The sequence below is a fragment of the Mus caroli genome, unplaced genomic scaffold (assembly GCF_978045245.1).
Source record: "Mus caroli unplaced genomic scaffold, Mus_caroli_1 scaffold_17, whole genome shotgun sequence".
NCBI classification, from domain to species: Eukaryota; Metazoa; Chordata; class Mammalia; order Rodentia; family Muridae; genus Mus; species Mus caroli.
The window spans coordinates 75,155,325-75,171,067 of record NW_028227272.1 but is presented as its reverse complement, the minus strand read 5'-3'; the positions used below and the strand labels follow the sequence as shown (position 1 = coordinate 75,171,067).

Here is a 15,743-nt window from a genome sequence, read left to right as displayed (position 1 = left end):
GATTTTAGCCATTCTGACTGGTGTGAGGTAGAATCTCAGGGTTGTTTTGATTTGCATTTCCCTGATGACTAAGGATGTTGAACATTTCTTTTTGTTGTTGTTTTTGTTTTTTCAAGACAGGGTTACTCTGTGTAGCCCTGACCGTCCTGGAACTCACTTTGTAGACCAGGCTGGCCTTGAACTCAGAAATCTGCCTGCCTCTGCCTCCCAAGTGCTGGGATTAAAGGCGTGCACCACTACCACCCGGCTGAACATTTCTTTAGGTGCTTCTCAGCCACTCGGTATTCCTTAGTTGAGAACGGGTTTTATTGTATGTTCACAGGCACTAGTTTCAGAAGCAAAAGGATTCCTCTTTATCAAACGAAAGTCCAAAGGAATGGGCTCCCCTGAGTGTTGTCTAGAGACTCGTATGGCTTTTCCTGTGTTGAGGCATAGAAGATGAGCTAGTTAGTCCAGGTGTTCTACCAATGAGGCTCCCTATACACCTCCTTCCTAAGTATTGCAACTGTAGTTTCAGTGTCAGCCCCATGGACAGCTTACAAGCAATGGAATACAAGGAGAAGCTGAGTAATGGGAATGATAACAAGAAATCAGACCAGGAAGGACAGCCTTTAAGCACTTCTGGCATTTATGGCCTCTGGAGAAGGCATAACCAAGGGAGTTTATGGTTGTGACCTAGGACAAGAATCAAAGTCCCTGTCTCTAAGTTACCCACCAGGACTCACCACCATGCAATGTACACAATTACCATTGTGTCAGTTGGAGAGATTATAGGCATGTGGCAGAATGTTTCATTGGATTCAACACAAAATTTTTAAGGCAAAACAAAAAAAATTGCTTTGATTAGTTAAGACACACTGCTTGACGTTTGTTTTGATTTCTGCCAACAACATCATTCATGGAAGAAAGGGAAGATGTGATAGCCTGTTGATTTCTTTGTTTTAGTCTCTGAGGGTTTACTATATCTCTTTGATTCTTTTATGCCTGGCTTTGGATAAATGTGACAATTAATGGGCAGTAAATCAGGGAAAAAAATCCAACTATCTAATGAAAAAAAGGAAATGAGATCATCTGCATAATAATAAAGACATTTTAGAAAAACAAAGAAATCTTCCACATGTAAAACTAGAATCCTTTGGAGGAATTTACATGAAAAAGGTGGGATTGCATCAGGAAATTTTAAGCACTTGAATTGTATTTGAAAAAAAATTAGTCAAACCAGACTAAGTACAAAAAGGTAGCTATATTGGTGAAACCTTAAAAATATGTCTGTAGAATTATAGCCTAAATATATGAAATGAACATCTAATACAGACATGACATCAAAGAAATGGTGTACTTATAAAAACAACAACATCCAAAAAAAAAAAAAATGTCAGATATCGAGTGTTGTCATCAGGACTTCCCAAACCTATGACATCCCATAGGCGGCAGCATAAGCAGGGACCTGCATACCGGTTGCCAAGGTGACAGGCACCATATTCTCAACATCCACTTGGCTCATCTCCCACCTTTACCTTTACATAATTCTCCATATAAATAGGGACAACACCCCTCCCCCATTTCTCTTCCCCTCTTCTCTTTCTGCCACTACCTTGTTTCTCCTCTTCCACGTGGAACTGTCTTGGCCTGTGTGCTGTAGAGACATGACCCACCATTCTAACACATCACTGAGGAAGATGCACAGCTTAAAAAAAGTAGGGGGTGGAATGTGCTGCCTGTGGAATATTATGTTTTTTTGTTTGTTTGTTTTGTTTTTTTTGATGGTGCTATGGTGCTGAGTTCTGCATGGTCTTGGACGGGACAGCATGACCTGGTTTCCCACCCCTGGAATAGAGCCAGCAGACTGTGGGCCTCCACCAGTGTTGATGGGTGCTGAATGTGAGCCTTGTTTGTATAATAATGTATATATTTAGCTTCATGTTCCTCCTTTGGGAAATATTCTCCCTGCCAAGGTTAAGGACTCCATGCTAATTAGAAACAGCATGAGTCCAGGAATTGAGGGTGTGTCTATGTCCTTAGCAAAATGGTAAACACTGACTTTCAGGATAGCCTTTAAGGCTGTGGAAAGAACTCTGAAAACAAGAGCTTAGGAATATATAATTTCTCAACTATGAAAAATATAAGGATGTAATATGAAGTATATGAGAGGCTTCACAGACCTAAAAGAATAAAGGCAGCTGCACTAATGAGCCAGCTTGTCAGAAAAATAAAAAGGCAGGCAGATTCCCGAGTTCAAGGTCAGTGTGGGACAGAGCAAATTTAGGTCTGGGCATGGTGGGAATGGTAGTTTCAGGATGGAATCCCACCCAGCTAGCTTATTGTCTGTCAGAGATAGGCAGATCTCTGAATTCATTTGCAATTTTTTTTTAAATGTACTTGCTATCTCTTTGTAAGAATCAAGGACTAACATCACAAAATGCTGATTTGTGGGATAATCAAAAGGGAACCTGGAAAAAAATGACTGAACTGGTATGTAAATGAAAGACTGGGTTTTGATGTGTGTGTGTGTGTGAGAGAGAGAGAGAGAGAGAGAGAGAGAGAGAGAGAGAGAGAGAGAGAGAGAGAAAGAGAGAGAGAGAGAGAGAGTTTGGGGAGCAAACTCAGCTCTTTTAAGAGTTTTTTCTAACAGGATTTCTGATTTTGGTTGGAAAAATCCAAGAATTTTTTTTTTCTAGTAGTTTTTCTGACTTTAGTTGGAAAACCCATGAGCTATCCAGAGAGCTAGCAGAAAGTCGTCTCTAGCAAGGAGTTGTCTGGAGCAGAAAGCTATCTTGAGCAGACTGGAGAGCCAAGAGTTATATATACATAGCTGTTTGGAGAGCCATCTTGAGCAAAACTCAGGGCTTGCTGGTTTGTACCTTATGATCAACTTCCAGTCATTTCTTTTGCTGCTCGCAAACACCCCTTCCTCAGGACACATGACTAAGCCATGGCTGGTCCTTGGCACCATGGAACTATAGGTTAGAGTTATCTAAATCACTGTTGTGTCGACTTTTCATGACGAGATGAAAACAGATGTCTATTTACCAAAGAGAGGACACCAGTCAGTGATAGAACAAAGAAGAAATTCTATGTAAATCTAGTTGAGTGCGCCAGGAAGGTTACTGGGATTTTCATATAGGACCACAGGTGAAGGGTTGCTTATAGGAGCACCAGTAATTGGTTCAAAAGCATTGGCATCATTGAAAAATCCCACCCACCATAGATGATGAGTCACAAAACCGATTTCTCTGTAGCTCTCTGTGACTTTCAAGGGAGCACAGATGGTAGGAGACTCTCCTCTTTCAGTTCTTACTGCTTATATACCCGTGGGGAGGGACCTTGGGCTTTCTAAGTTTTATGTACTTCCTGGGCTTTGTATGTTTATTTCCTCCTGCAGCTTTATGAACTTCTCACCTTCCTCCAGGAGAGAATGCTTCAGTTTGGAGGAATCAGTCATACGCTGTGATGGGTTAGCAAAAGGTTACACATGAGGTGACAGAGTTTTGAAGACTATACAGGCTTTGGCTGAATGGAGGTGGGAACGAGCATACAAACTTGATGAATGATTATATGAGAGATAAAGGGAGGAATCAAACACTGAGGGATGGCTGTCACAATTTTGTCATAGCCTTCCTAGACAGGCGTGTGTTTTGAGTTTTATCTTGTCTGTGTTAAAACCAGAGACTTGTAAGCCTCTGTTTGTTTGTTTGTTTGTTTGTTTGTTTTTTGCTTTTTGTTTTTTTTTTAAGTATTTTCTGCACTCTGAGAATTTTACATATGTATGCAATGCATTTTTTGCCATATACACATCTCTATATTTATTTATATATTAGATATAGGCACGGTTAGGTGGGGAGGGGAACCGACTTTCCACGGGCCCCACATCCACACCCACCCACCCCACTCACCCCCAGCCCCCAACAGCAAGGACATTACATGCAGCAGCTTGAGAGGGAGAGGGTTAGGCCTGGGCCTGGCTCCTCAGGGAAACTCTTCCTTGAGACTTAGGAATGTTCTGTCAGGGAAAATGGGGTGGGGTTCCAACAAGATGAGCAGGGCAGAGCTTAGCCCGAGTCCCTCCTCAGGGCCCTCCACCCCTCTGGTGCACAGGTCCTAGGGCGGTTCATAGCCCTTCCATTCCAGAACAGTCTACACGGGGCTAGCAAGGGTAGATAAAGATCAGCCCTGGGGCCACCTCATCACTCAGGTCCTGGGGAGATGAGGCAGGGGATTGGAGTGGGAGAAGCCTGTTTGAAGCAGGAGACCCCAGCAAAGTGAGAGAAGGTGGCCATGCCCACCCTTGGTCCAGCCTGGGCTTCCGGGGTTTGTGTTGAGCGAAGTTCATTTTCTAATAATCTGCAGAGAAGGAGCAGGTAGAAACAGGACCAGGTCAAAAGGGACAAGGGTGTCTGTACTTGTAAGGGGCCCTCTGGTGCCCCTGGCTGGAAGCAGGCTGTCTCATGGAAGATCGGCTCCTTCAGCCACTCCTCTGCACATTCGTCCACTTTCCCCATTCTGCTGCAAATTAAAGTTCTAGACAATGTAATGTCAAGTTCATTTTTGTAGGAAAGAAAATAGAAATGTAATGTAGTATAAAATATATTCTTACATATAGTAAGACATCAGGGTGATATAGTGTTTTACATACTTTAATTGTATATTTAAATATTGGCTTTTCTATGTCAACCCCAGTTCCCAAATAATGACACAGAGGCTTATTTATTTATTGATTAATGCCTAGGCTTTAAGTTAGGCTTGTTCTCCAGCTAGCTTGTAACTACATTATCTCATTTATTCTATTCTATGCTACATGGATGATTACCTTTTTTTCCCTGTGTCTTGGTGGCAAATCTCCCATGTCTGACCCCTTCCCAGAATTCTTAAGTCTTCTCAGAAGTCCCACCTATTCTCTTCTGCATTGCTATAGCCAATTCAGGTCTTTATTGACAGGTGAGGCTGTTATAAAGTGAACACGAGATTATCCCTACATATATTGTCATTATTTTCTTAAAGATTGATGCAAAGTTATAGTCTTTTTTTGTCTAATGGTATTGAGGATGGACCATTTAAAATGAATTCATGTCTTTGTACTAACGGTTCTAGCATATGGAGTTCCAAGATCAAGGCCCTTCCTGGTTTGATGAGGATCCCCAATCTGCTTTCAAGACATCATTCTGTACTCTCACATGGCATGCTACTTGATCTTAAATTCCTGATCCACTAAAAGTTAGGCTGATTAATGGATAGTTTTCAAGCCAGTTTTCTCTTTTGCCCTTCCTGATAAATACCAGTTATGAATATCATTACACACATTTCTATTTTTCTAATGTAACAGCTTGTCAAGAGCTATGGAGGGTCTAAGATTTTATGCTTCGTGCAAGTTAAGATGGTAGACTATAACTTTGTAAAAGTTTTTTTTTTTTTTTTTTTTGTAAAAGTCATCTGAAGACACAGACTCCTGGGTCAGAGAAAGGGTAGATTATTGTTCACAGCGTATTAACAATATAACATATCAGAATATTTTTGGGGGGGAGGGAAACCAGGTCAAACTGGTCAATAAGCGAAAACTTATCCTTATAAGAATCCTAGAAGGAATGAAGTTTCCATGGCTACTGGTGGTGCTCACTTTCTTCAAAGTGCCGTTGAAATAAACCGAGTAAGCAAATTGAATTCTGCAGAAATGGAGATTGGCTTTCTAAACGAATCTTAGTAATATTTTAGGTTGGAGAAATGAAGGTCATAGATTTACAAAATTTTGTAGCCTGGATATATATAGCAGGTGTAGTTGGAATAGGGAAATGTATGCAATTTCCCAGTTTAGTAATAGTGGTTCCACCAAGGTGAAGGCTTAGAAGTAAATCTTGATCATTACAAACCTTTGGGGAAGCAAGCAATTCACCCCATTTGAGCTTCTCAAGAGAAGCTACTTGCTTGGAAGTATTTGAGGAGCTAATTAAATAGCATGGAATTTCAGATGCTTGCAATTATTTTACTGGGTAAATTTTCTCTTCATTAGGAAGATAACCATCCTGTTGAACTTCTTTTCTCTTGATTCCATTTCTATTTAAGTGTTTAGCTGTAGCTAATTTGTTTTCATAAGATGTCAATTTGCTAATCTGAAGATTTCATTTTATTCATTAAATGGAGGAAATGAAGGAATCCGAAAAGCTGTGGTATGGGCAAAGCTGTGGGATGGGAACAAGACCCACAATGGCAGAAAGACCAACCTGTGAAATGGACAGCAACAAAGACAGAGCTAACGGGATGATCGATGATCTGGAGCAGGTGGGATGAGACAGTACAGAGAGTGGCTAACAGGTCACAGTGGGCACAGATTTGTAGCTAATAAAAGGTGCTAGTATCAGCTGAGCACATGTAGTTTAATAAAGAACTTGTCTGACTCTTATTCCAGCTTCTTGGCATGGATTTCTTCCCAGGAATATCTTGAATTATGATAATATTGTAGCTAACACCTTGACAGTTTTATAAGTTTGGAAGATCATTGCTTACAGCAGGTCAAGAGAGAGCGGAGGGTTGGGACTGATCTTCACATGGCCACTGGTGATTGGGCTTAACCTTGCCTATGTAAATGAATACTTTCTATCTTCTTTCTTTCCTTTAAGTATTCCTTCCTCACTTCTTTCCTTTCTCCTTTCTTCCATTTCTTTTTGAGTGTGTGTGTGTGTATGTGCCATGGGGTACATGTGGAGGGCAGAAGAACACTTCTAGAAGCTTGTTCTCTTTTTCAACCTTTCAGTCCCAGCAATCCAACTCAACTTGGCAGCAAATGTCTTTACCTGCCGAACTGTCTCTCTGTAAAGGAACTCTTTAGAAACTGTAATGTTGAGAACTGGAAGCTATTTGGAGCTTCCTGGCTAGTAAACACATAGGATGCTAAAGATGAGCTCTATACCCTGATGTGGTAAATGTCTTTTTAGAACAAAGAAACACTGTAGAGTCTTCAGTGTCAGCACAAGTATGGTATAATGTGTCCTTTTGGTATAATGTGTCCTTTGCATGGCAATCCCATCTCACTGTATGGTCTCAGTGACTTAATGTCACAGCAGCCTATGGGATTTGTGTAGCCTTGGTATCAGAGCTCTGTAGACACATGACATACCAAGTGAAAATGTATGTTACCTGTTACCTGTATTAGGGGAATGAAAAGGCAAAACTTGTATATAAGGCAAAGCTCCACTATGATGATAGAGATTCTATCTATCTATCTATCTATCTACCTTTCTACCTATCTACCTAATCTATATCTATATATTTCTATACATTTATTTAGATCATATATTCATATGTAATTCACATAATTCATATAAATAAGTACATAAATACACTTATATTCTCTTATATCTATAAATTATCTATCTATCTATCTATCTATCTATCTATCTATCATCTATCTATCTATCTATCTATCTATCTATCTATCTATCTATCTATCTATCTATATTTGGATAGTAATCCACTGAGCCAATGCTGGATGAAATTGCTTACTGTATTGACTGGTTTTGTGTGTCCACTTGACACAGCTGGAGTTATCACAGAGAAAGGAGCCTCCCTTGAGGAAATGCCTCCATGAGATCCAGCTGTAAGGCATTTTCTCAATTAGTGATCTAGGGTGGGAGGGCCCATTGTGGGTGGTGCCATCCCTGGTCCGGTAGTTCTGGGTTCTATAAGAAAGCAAGCTGAGCAAGCCAGGGGAAGCAGCACCCTCCATGGCCTCTGCATCAGCTCCTGCTTCCTGACCTGCTTGAGTTCCAGTCCTGACTTCCTTTGGTGATGAACAGCAATGTGGAAGTGTAAGCTGAGTAAACCCTTTCCTCCCCAACTGCTTCTTGGTCATGATGTTTGTGCAGGAATAGAAACCCTGACTAAGAAACTTCCTAGCAAAAGTCTCATTGTCCTGTGTCCCTTTCAAAAACAAGGTGATATCCTGACTCTATGACACAAAAACCAAAACTGAACTCACTTCTTTAAGTTTCTTCATTTGTTCCAGTGTATACAGATTTGAAAGAGAATGTGGTCATCCCAGATGAACAGCCAGTGGTTGTCTGTGTGGGTGACTTGGGTACCCCTGCTTCCAGTATTTGGTACTGGTTTCTGAGGTGAGCAGCTTAGTGCCTCCTGAGTCCCCAAACTGATGGGACGGAATGCTGATTCCGTGTCATAACTGAAATGTAACCCAGCAACTAGTATTAGACTCCTGAGATAGAACCAGGGTAGTATACTGTGGATAAAGAAATAACTTCTACAGGATAGAGAGGGGGAACACTTCCCGCTGCTTTGTTGGCAAGACATAAGATTCACAAGCTGGTAAAAAAACATGGTAAATAGAGAAAAGAGCAACCCAAGCATTAAAAAATAGTTTTCTACTATAGATGAAGTAGGAAAACCCAGCACAGTGTATCAGTACCTGCCCATAACCTCAGTTCTTGGTAGGAAGCAGGAAAGTCACAAGTTTAAGGTTATTCTTTGTCACATGAGCTCAAAGCAAAACTGAGACTATACTGAGACCCTGTCATAAAAAGAAAACAAAACTAATATAAAATGACTGCACCAAATGTATCCAGTGTCTCTCTTATTTCCTTTAGAATGATTACACTATGTCAAGTCAGTAACCTAAAAGGATGCTCTTGCATAGACATGATCATTTCATTTCTTCCTCTTAATAATGTCTAGTGTAATGTGCCAGTAGTCAAAATCACATAACTTGGAATTTGTTTAATTATAAAACTAATACTAGGGATGGATTTTAAATAACAGGAACACTCCATGAGTTACACAATCCCTCAGGTATTTTGCTGCTAACGGAGAGAGGAATAGATATGTGTTCAGACTCCTGGCAGAATACTGAGAGCAGCTTCAACCACTGGGGGGATTCCATTGCTCTGCACACCTGGAGCTATATAAAGCAGTAGCGCCCAAGCTAATTGGAAAAAAAAATTACTGAAATTGCTAGAGGTGAAGTGTCCAGATTGCACACTTAGCTGCTGAAATCATATCAGCCGTGTTCGAATCTTTTTTCCCCAAATTTGTCTTTGTTTATTATATATAAAGGAGAAATGCCAGCTGTCAAGACAGAAAAAAAGAATTAAAAAAAAAGAGAGAGAGAGAGAGAATGCTATCAACCTCTTTGCTTCCATACAATTTTAGATATGTAGAAATTGAGGAACATTTTATACTCCTTGTCATTAGCACAAAAGCCTCAGGCAGGCAGCACCGTATAAAAGCATCTTTGTTGATTCTTGTGGATAGGCCTGTGTCTCTCTTTGTGAGAATGATTTGAGACAGACATTTAAGTTATTTTCCAGCAGACCAGAACTTATAAATCACTTCTCTATCCTTGATTTGCATCAAGTCTTCTCTGAAAACACCACCATCCCTTTAATAGTTTCACACATGCTAATCAGAATTGCTGCCCATTCCAAGAGAAGTGTATCAGGTTGAATGCATGCAAAAGACATGGGAGCAGATCTTCAGCTAATATTAGCTGAAGAAGTGGAGTAGCTCTTAAAATGTTTGAAAAATAAATACAAAATTGTTCTAAGACTCTTCTGGGGGAGATGTGAACAAATATTTAGTCACCTTAGATCAGGCACTGATGAGAGAACCCATTCTACCTAAGCCTAGCTTGCTAAACCAATGAGGTGACTGGGTTTATATACAGGGATTTTGATGATTCCAAGGTAGCTGTGTTATTGCCAGGGCCAAAAAGTGGGAATGGGCAGGTAGGGGAGTGGGGGGTGGGTGGGGAGGGTATGGGGGACTTTTGGGATAGCATTGGAAATGTAATTGAGGAAAATACATAATAAAAATATATATTAAAAAAAAAAAAGAAAATCTTGGACCAGCATGGGTCATGAAAGTTGCATCTCCGGAGCTCCCTGCCCAACTTGCAGGCTGCTCCTCTATTAGGGAGTGGGTCTAGCTTCCTCAGAAATAGTCCACTGTATTCACAGCCTTGGCTGGGGTCTGGCAGATCACAGAGCTTTCCAAGCTTCCTGATCCTGCTGGAATTCACTGGTTTTCTTAGTCTTACAAGCTTCCTCCTCCCTCCAGGAACTACATTTCAGTTCAGAAGAAAACAAAACAAAATGTCTCTAAGCTGTATTTTGCACAAATTACTGACTTCCCCTAACACCATTATTATATTAAAGGTTGAAGATGTCTACCTTATGATTATCTCATTCAATGTTAATGGATATGGCAATCTTGGCCCAGGAAGGTCATTTCTCTGCTCCGGTTTTTGTTTGTCTCTCATGGCTAGATGACCTAGGGTTTTCAGTGTTATGATACATTACCATCATTATTTATTTTGATATTGAAATTCTCTGCAGTTGGTGTGTCATTCATTTCAGCATGGTCACCGTGGTGTAATTGTTCAGGCCACTCCAGGTCTTTCTGTTATTATGTGTCACTGAATTATGTACATAGAATTATATACATAGAATAACAATATGCATTTATTTTAGTCTGGCTGATTATTCAGAATACTTCGTATAATACACATCAGCTGAACATTCATTTGACTGATTGCTAGTCTGTTATTTGGGTATGTTGGTTTGTGTATCCATTGTTAGTAGTGGGTTTTTTGACTGCTTTTTTTTTTTGGTTGTTAGAAATAAAGTTGCTAAGAACATTCATGTGTAAGTCTTTGTGTGAACACATTTTTTTTAAATCTCTTGGCAAATATTTAGGAGTGGAATGGCTAGATCATATACTGTGTGTATATATATATATATATTTTGCCTGTGTATGATGTTTTCCATAGAAGTTGTTACTATTTTGTATCTGCACCAGCAGCAGACAAAAGCTCTGGTCTCTCCATATCATAGGCAGCACTTGATCAGTCATCTTAAATTGACCTTTCTAATATGTGTATAGTTGGATATTATTATGATTTTTTTTTTACCCCTCCAGCTAAAGTTATCAAGCATATTTTTAGTATCCGTATTCTCTAGTGAAACTTCTTCAGTTAAATGCTCATCCAAGTTTCTTGTCTCTTTTAATGGGTTGTTTGCTTTCTTCTATTAACGTTTAGAATTCTTTATGTATTTCGGCACACATCTACTATTACGTATATAATTTGTAAATGTTTAAGTTTAGTATATGGGCTGCCTTTTTATTCATCTAATAGCATTTTTTCTTTCTAGAGTGTTTGTTAGTGTGTATTAAATTGTGTTAAGTAAGAACTTACATTTACAAGCATGCGTGCAGTTTACTTTGATTGTACTCATTCCTTCTTTAACCTTTGTTGGCAGCCTTCCATTCCCCTTCTGTGTATTTAGTAGCCCCTAGCTCTGTTCTCATGATTTTCTTCTTCTCTGCCATAGATTACAGATAAGAGAAAATCATCTGCTACATTTCTCCATGGGCCTAGCTTATTTCACTTGATTTATTAGTCTCTGGTTTTACTCATTTCCCACAAATGGCATAAATTTATTTTTTTTCAATGAATAAAATTCCATTGCAAGTATATTCCATGCTTTATCTACCCATCTACCCAGTCATCCACAGGAGAATATTTTCTCAATTCTATAGTTTGGTGATTGTCATAGTGCTCTGATAAACATTGGTAGGTAGGTATCCCTCTAGTAAGCTGACTTAGGTTGTATATTGTGAAGTATTATGCCTGGATGATATGAAAATTATATTTTTGGTCCTTTAAGGTACCCATCTTACCTATTTCCATAATAGATGAATAAATTGACGTTCTAACCAGCAATAGATAAAGTCCCACCCCACCTTGTGCATCAGCACCTACATTTGTCCCTTGTGTTTTGGCAATAGCCAATCTAAGGAGATAAGGCTGGATCTCTGCATAGGTTTGCGTTACGTTTCCCTAATGGCTGAGGATGTTGAATATTCTTTACGTACTTATTGATACTTTGTATGTCTCCTTTTGAAAAGTACTTGTTCAATTTCATTGTCCACTAATTAATTGGGTTATTTTTCTTTTGTCAACTTTTTGAGTTTAATCTGCATATTTTGGAGGTTATTCCTCTGAGAAATACTTCTCTTCCACTCTGCACATAGACTCCCCCTGTTAGTTATTCCTCTGCTGTGCAAGTGTTTTAATTTGATGCCAGTTCTTGTTCTTAATTTTGAGCTGATTCCCATTTAGAAAAAATCCTTGCTTACATTAGACCTTGAAGTGTTACTTCTGTTTTCTTGTTGTGCTTTCAAAGATTCAGATACTATATTAATGCCTTGCCAGGCAGTGGTGACACATGCCTGTAATCCCAGTACTTGGGAGGCAGAGGCAGGCAGATTTCTGAGTTCGAGGTCAGCCTGGTCTACAGAGTGAGTTCCAGGACAGCCAGGGCTACACAGAGAAACCCTGTATAGAAAAACAAAGAAACACAAACAAAAAACAAAACAAAAATGAAACAAAACAACTAAAAACCTATATTAATGTCTTGGGTCTATTTTCATTATTTTTTTTAGAGGCCGAGAGACATTGATCTGATTTTATTCAGGACCCCCTTTTTCAGGAGCTGGTTTTTTGTTTGTTTGTTTTTAAAATAATGAATGTTCTGGAATTTTTGTCAGGAATCAGATGGTTGCACCTGCTTGGGCCTATTTTGGAATCTTTTGTTTTATTTATTTTTTAACATATATGTCTCATGGTGTTTCTGTTCTTATACCATGGCAGTATAGTTTGAAAGCAGGGGACTTCTACACTGCTGCATTTATCAGAATTCTTCTAGATATTCAGGATTGTTTGTATTTCCAGATAAACATGAAGATTCCTTTTCTGTTGACATGAAAAAATGCCAATGATATATTGATATTTGTGTCTAACTTTTGTCACCATGGTACCTTTATAGGACTCTGTAGATTCATGAACAAGGATCTCTTTTTTTCTTCTAATGTTTCTCTCAGCTTTCTTTCTTTGTTTCCTTCCTTCCTTCCTTCCTTCCTTCCTTCCTTCCTTCCTTCCTTCCTTCCTTCCTTCCTTCCTCCCTCCCTCCCTCCCTCCCTCCCTGCAGGATCTGAGCAGCTTCATTAAGAACTGCATCACCTTTGTCAAAGCCAAGAATATGTTTGCCCAAAGCAACAGGTCAGTCCTCTTTTGATTGATTTGCTTTGGCAACTGCATCCTGTGTTAGATGTTCCTGAACCAAAAACTGAATTACCTTAAGCATTACCAAGTAGTCATCAGGAAGCTGATAGCTAGAGCCATGGCACCTGTCTTAAAATCAGGATTATTTATGTCCAAGTTGATCAATGGCTCACCGTTGTCAGTATTTTTCCTGTTATCAGGTACTAAGTCTTTGTATTTTTCAGTGTTATCTCCATATTCAGGTCTAACAGCTCAACCAAGAAGCCAGTTAATTGCTTCTTGCAGATCCTGAATCTTAAAGGGACAGTTAACATCTCTGTTGTGGATGATTCTCAAGTTACCTCTGTCTTCGATATTGTAGTGTCTGATTTTCTGGTCTTTAATCCAAATGGTAAAGTCTCTAAATTCTGTTTCATCTTTGGAGTTGATGCTTGAGGGGTTGTGGTATTCCAGGGCTGTGAGGTTGGAACATGGGCCGCCTGGGCCTCCTGGGGGACAGGAGAAGCAAGGTGGGCAGTGGAGAGGGTGCGGATTTTATCTTTTTACTAGTTCCATCCACTTGGCTGCAAATTTCATGATGCCATTGCTCTTAATAGCTGAGGAATACTCTATTGTGTAAATGTACCTCCTTTACTTTATCCATTCTTTGGTTGAGGGACATCTAGGTTGTTTCCAGTTTCTCGTGAGTATGAATAATGCTGCTATGATCAGAGTTGAGTGTGTATCCTTGTGGTAGAATAGAGAATCCTTTGGGTATATATGGAGGAGTCGTATAGTTGTGTCTTGGGATAGATTGATTTCTAAATTTCTTCTCTATTCTTTTTAAGATTTATTTTATTTATATGAATACACTGTAGCTGTTTCCAGACATGCCAGAAGAGGGCATCAGGTCCCTTTACAGATGGTTTTGAGCCACCATGTGGTTGCTGGGAATTGAACTCAGGACCTTTGGAAGAGCAGTCAGTGCTCTTAACCACTGAGCCATCTCTCCAGCTCCAATTTCTAATTTTCTAAGAAACCATCTTATTAACTTCCAAAGTGGCTGTACAAGTTTGCATTTACACCAGGAAGGGAGGGATTTCCCCCATTCTCCACATCCTTGCCAGCATGAGCTGGCAACGAGTGTCACTTTTAAACTTTTGTTTATTTTTTTTTTTCAAGACAGGGTTTCTCTGTATATATAGCACTGGCTGTCCTGGAACTCACTTTGTAGACCAGGCTGTCCTGGAACTCAGAAATCCGCCTGCCTCTGCCTCCCGAGTACTGGGATTAAAGGCGTGCGCCACCACTTTTAAACAATCTTTGGAAAATATTTTTTTCTTTTTAATTTTGATGGAATAAAGTTATTTTAAAAATCAACAATCAACAATATGAACTAACCAGTACCCCCCAGACTGTGTCTCTAGTTGCATATGTAGCAGAGGATGGCCTAGTCGGCCATCAATGGGAGGAGAGGCCCTTGGTCTTGCGAAGATCATATGCCCCAGGACAGGGGAATGCCAGGGCCCAGAAGTGTGAGTGGCTGGGTTGGGGAGCTGGGAGGGGGGAAAGTATAGGGGGCTTTGGTGATAGCATTTGAAATGTAAATGAAGAATATATCTAATAAAAAACATATCCTGGTATTAAAAAGTTGTTTAATTCAAAGTCACTTATTATTTTTTTTTAAGTTTTTGCTATGATATTTTATCACTATGGAATTTAACCTTAAGCTTCTAAACCATTTGGTTTAATTTTTGTATACAGTATGAGATATAGATCAAAGTTCATATCTTCCAAATACACATCCCATTTTCTTACCGCCATCTTTTGAAAGATCTTGTAATTTTAATCTTGCATCTTTGTTAAACCTCATTGTGTATGTAGGTGAGCGCTTATCCACAGAATTTTTCCCATCGATTTGCACTCCCTGTTTTCATGGTGACATAGAATTATGTTGATTAATGAAGCTTTATAAATGACCATTACATTCTACATTGTTCTTCCAAACCACATTGTATTTACCATTTTATTTTAGTATTTTTTTCTGTTATGTAAACAGAAAAATTATATGTACTTGCCGTTCAGGGTATAATATGTATATTTCATGATATTTTAATAAGTTTAAACCTATTTATTTTCCTCTGATACTTTTCATACTTCATAATCCATTGTCACTCCATGGTGAAACACACAGTGCATCCTTATTAACTGGTCACAATGTTGGTCTGTAGAGACTCCAGGACTCACTTAGGATAACTATATGTATCCACTGATCGATTTCTTTCCATCTCAATCCAATAGCCACCATTCTACTCTCAATATCAAGAGAGCAATGTTTTTACATTTCACATATGAGTGGGAATTTGTACCACTTGCCTTTGATGAATAGTTTATTTTACTTATAATGCTGGTCCATAATCTCGTTCATGTTGCTACAAATGATAGGAGCTTTTCCTGTATCCCGGCTGAGTAGCATTCTATTTTACATACATTTTAATGCATTTATCACCTTTGAGACTCAGGTTGTTTCAGTTTCTTAGCTGTTGTGAATACTGTTCATAGGCATACAGATGTCGCTTGGAATGCCTTTTCTTTTGCATATCTGGTGGGTGGTCCAACTTCTGAATCATTTGGTAGATGCTTTGAAGACCCTCTATATTAATTTTTATAACTTCACTACTATTTTGCATCCTTGCTAAGA

The 15,743-nt window shown here is 39.2% G+C and overlaps 1 pseudogene; it reads right to left on the bottom strand.

Annotated features, from left to right (window-relative positions):
- Positions 1 to 14,915, bottom strand: part of LOC147000672 (tRNA-splicing ligase complex subunit RTRAF-like) — a 98,594-nt pseudogene extending 83,679 nt beyond the window's left edge.
- Between the last annotated feature and the right edge of the window lie 828 nt (positions 14,916 to 15,743).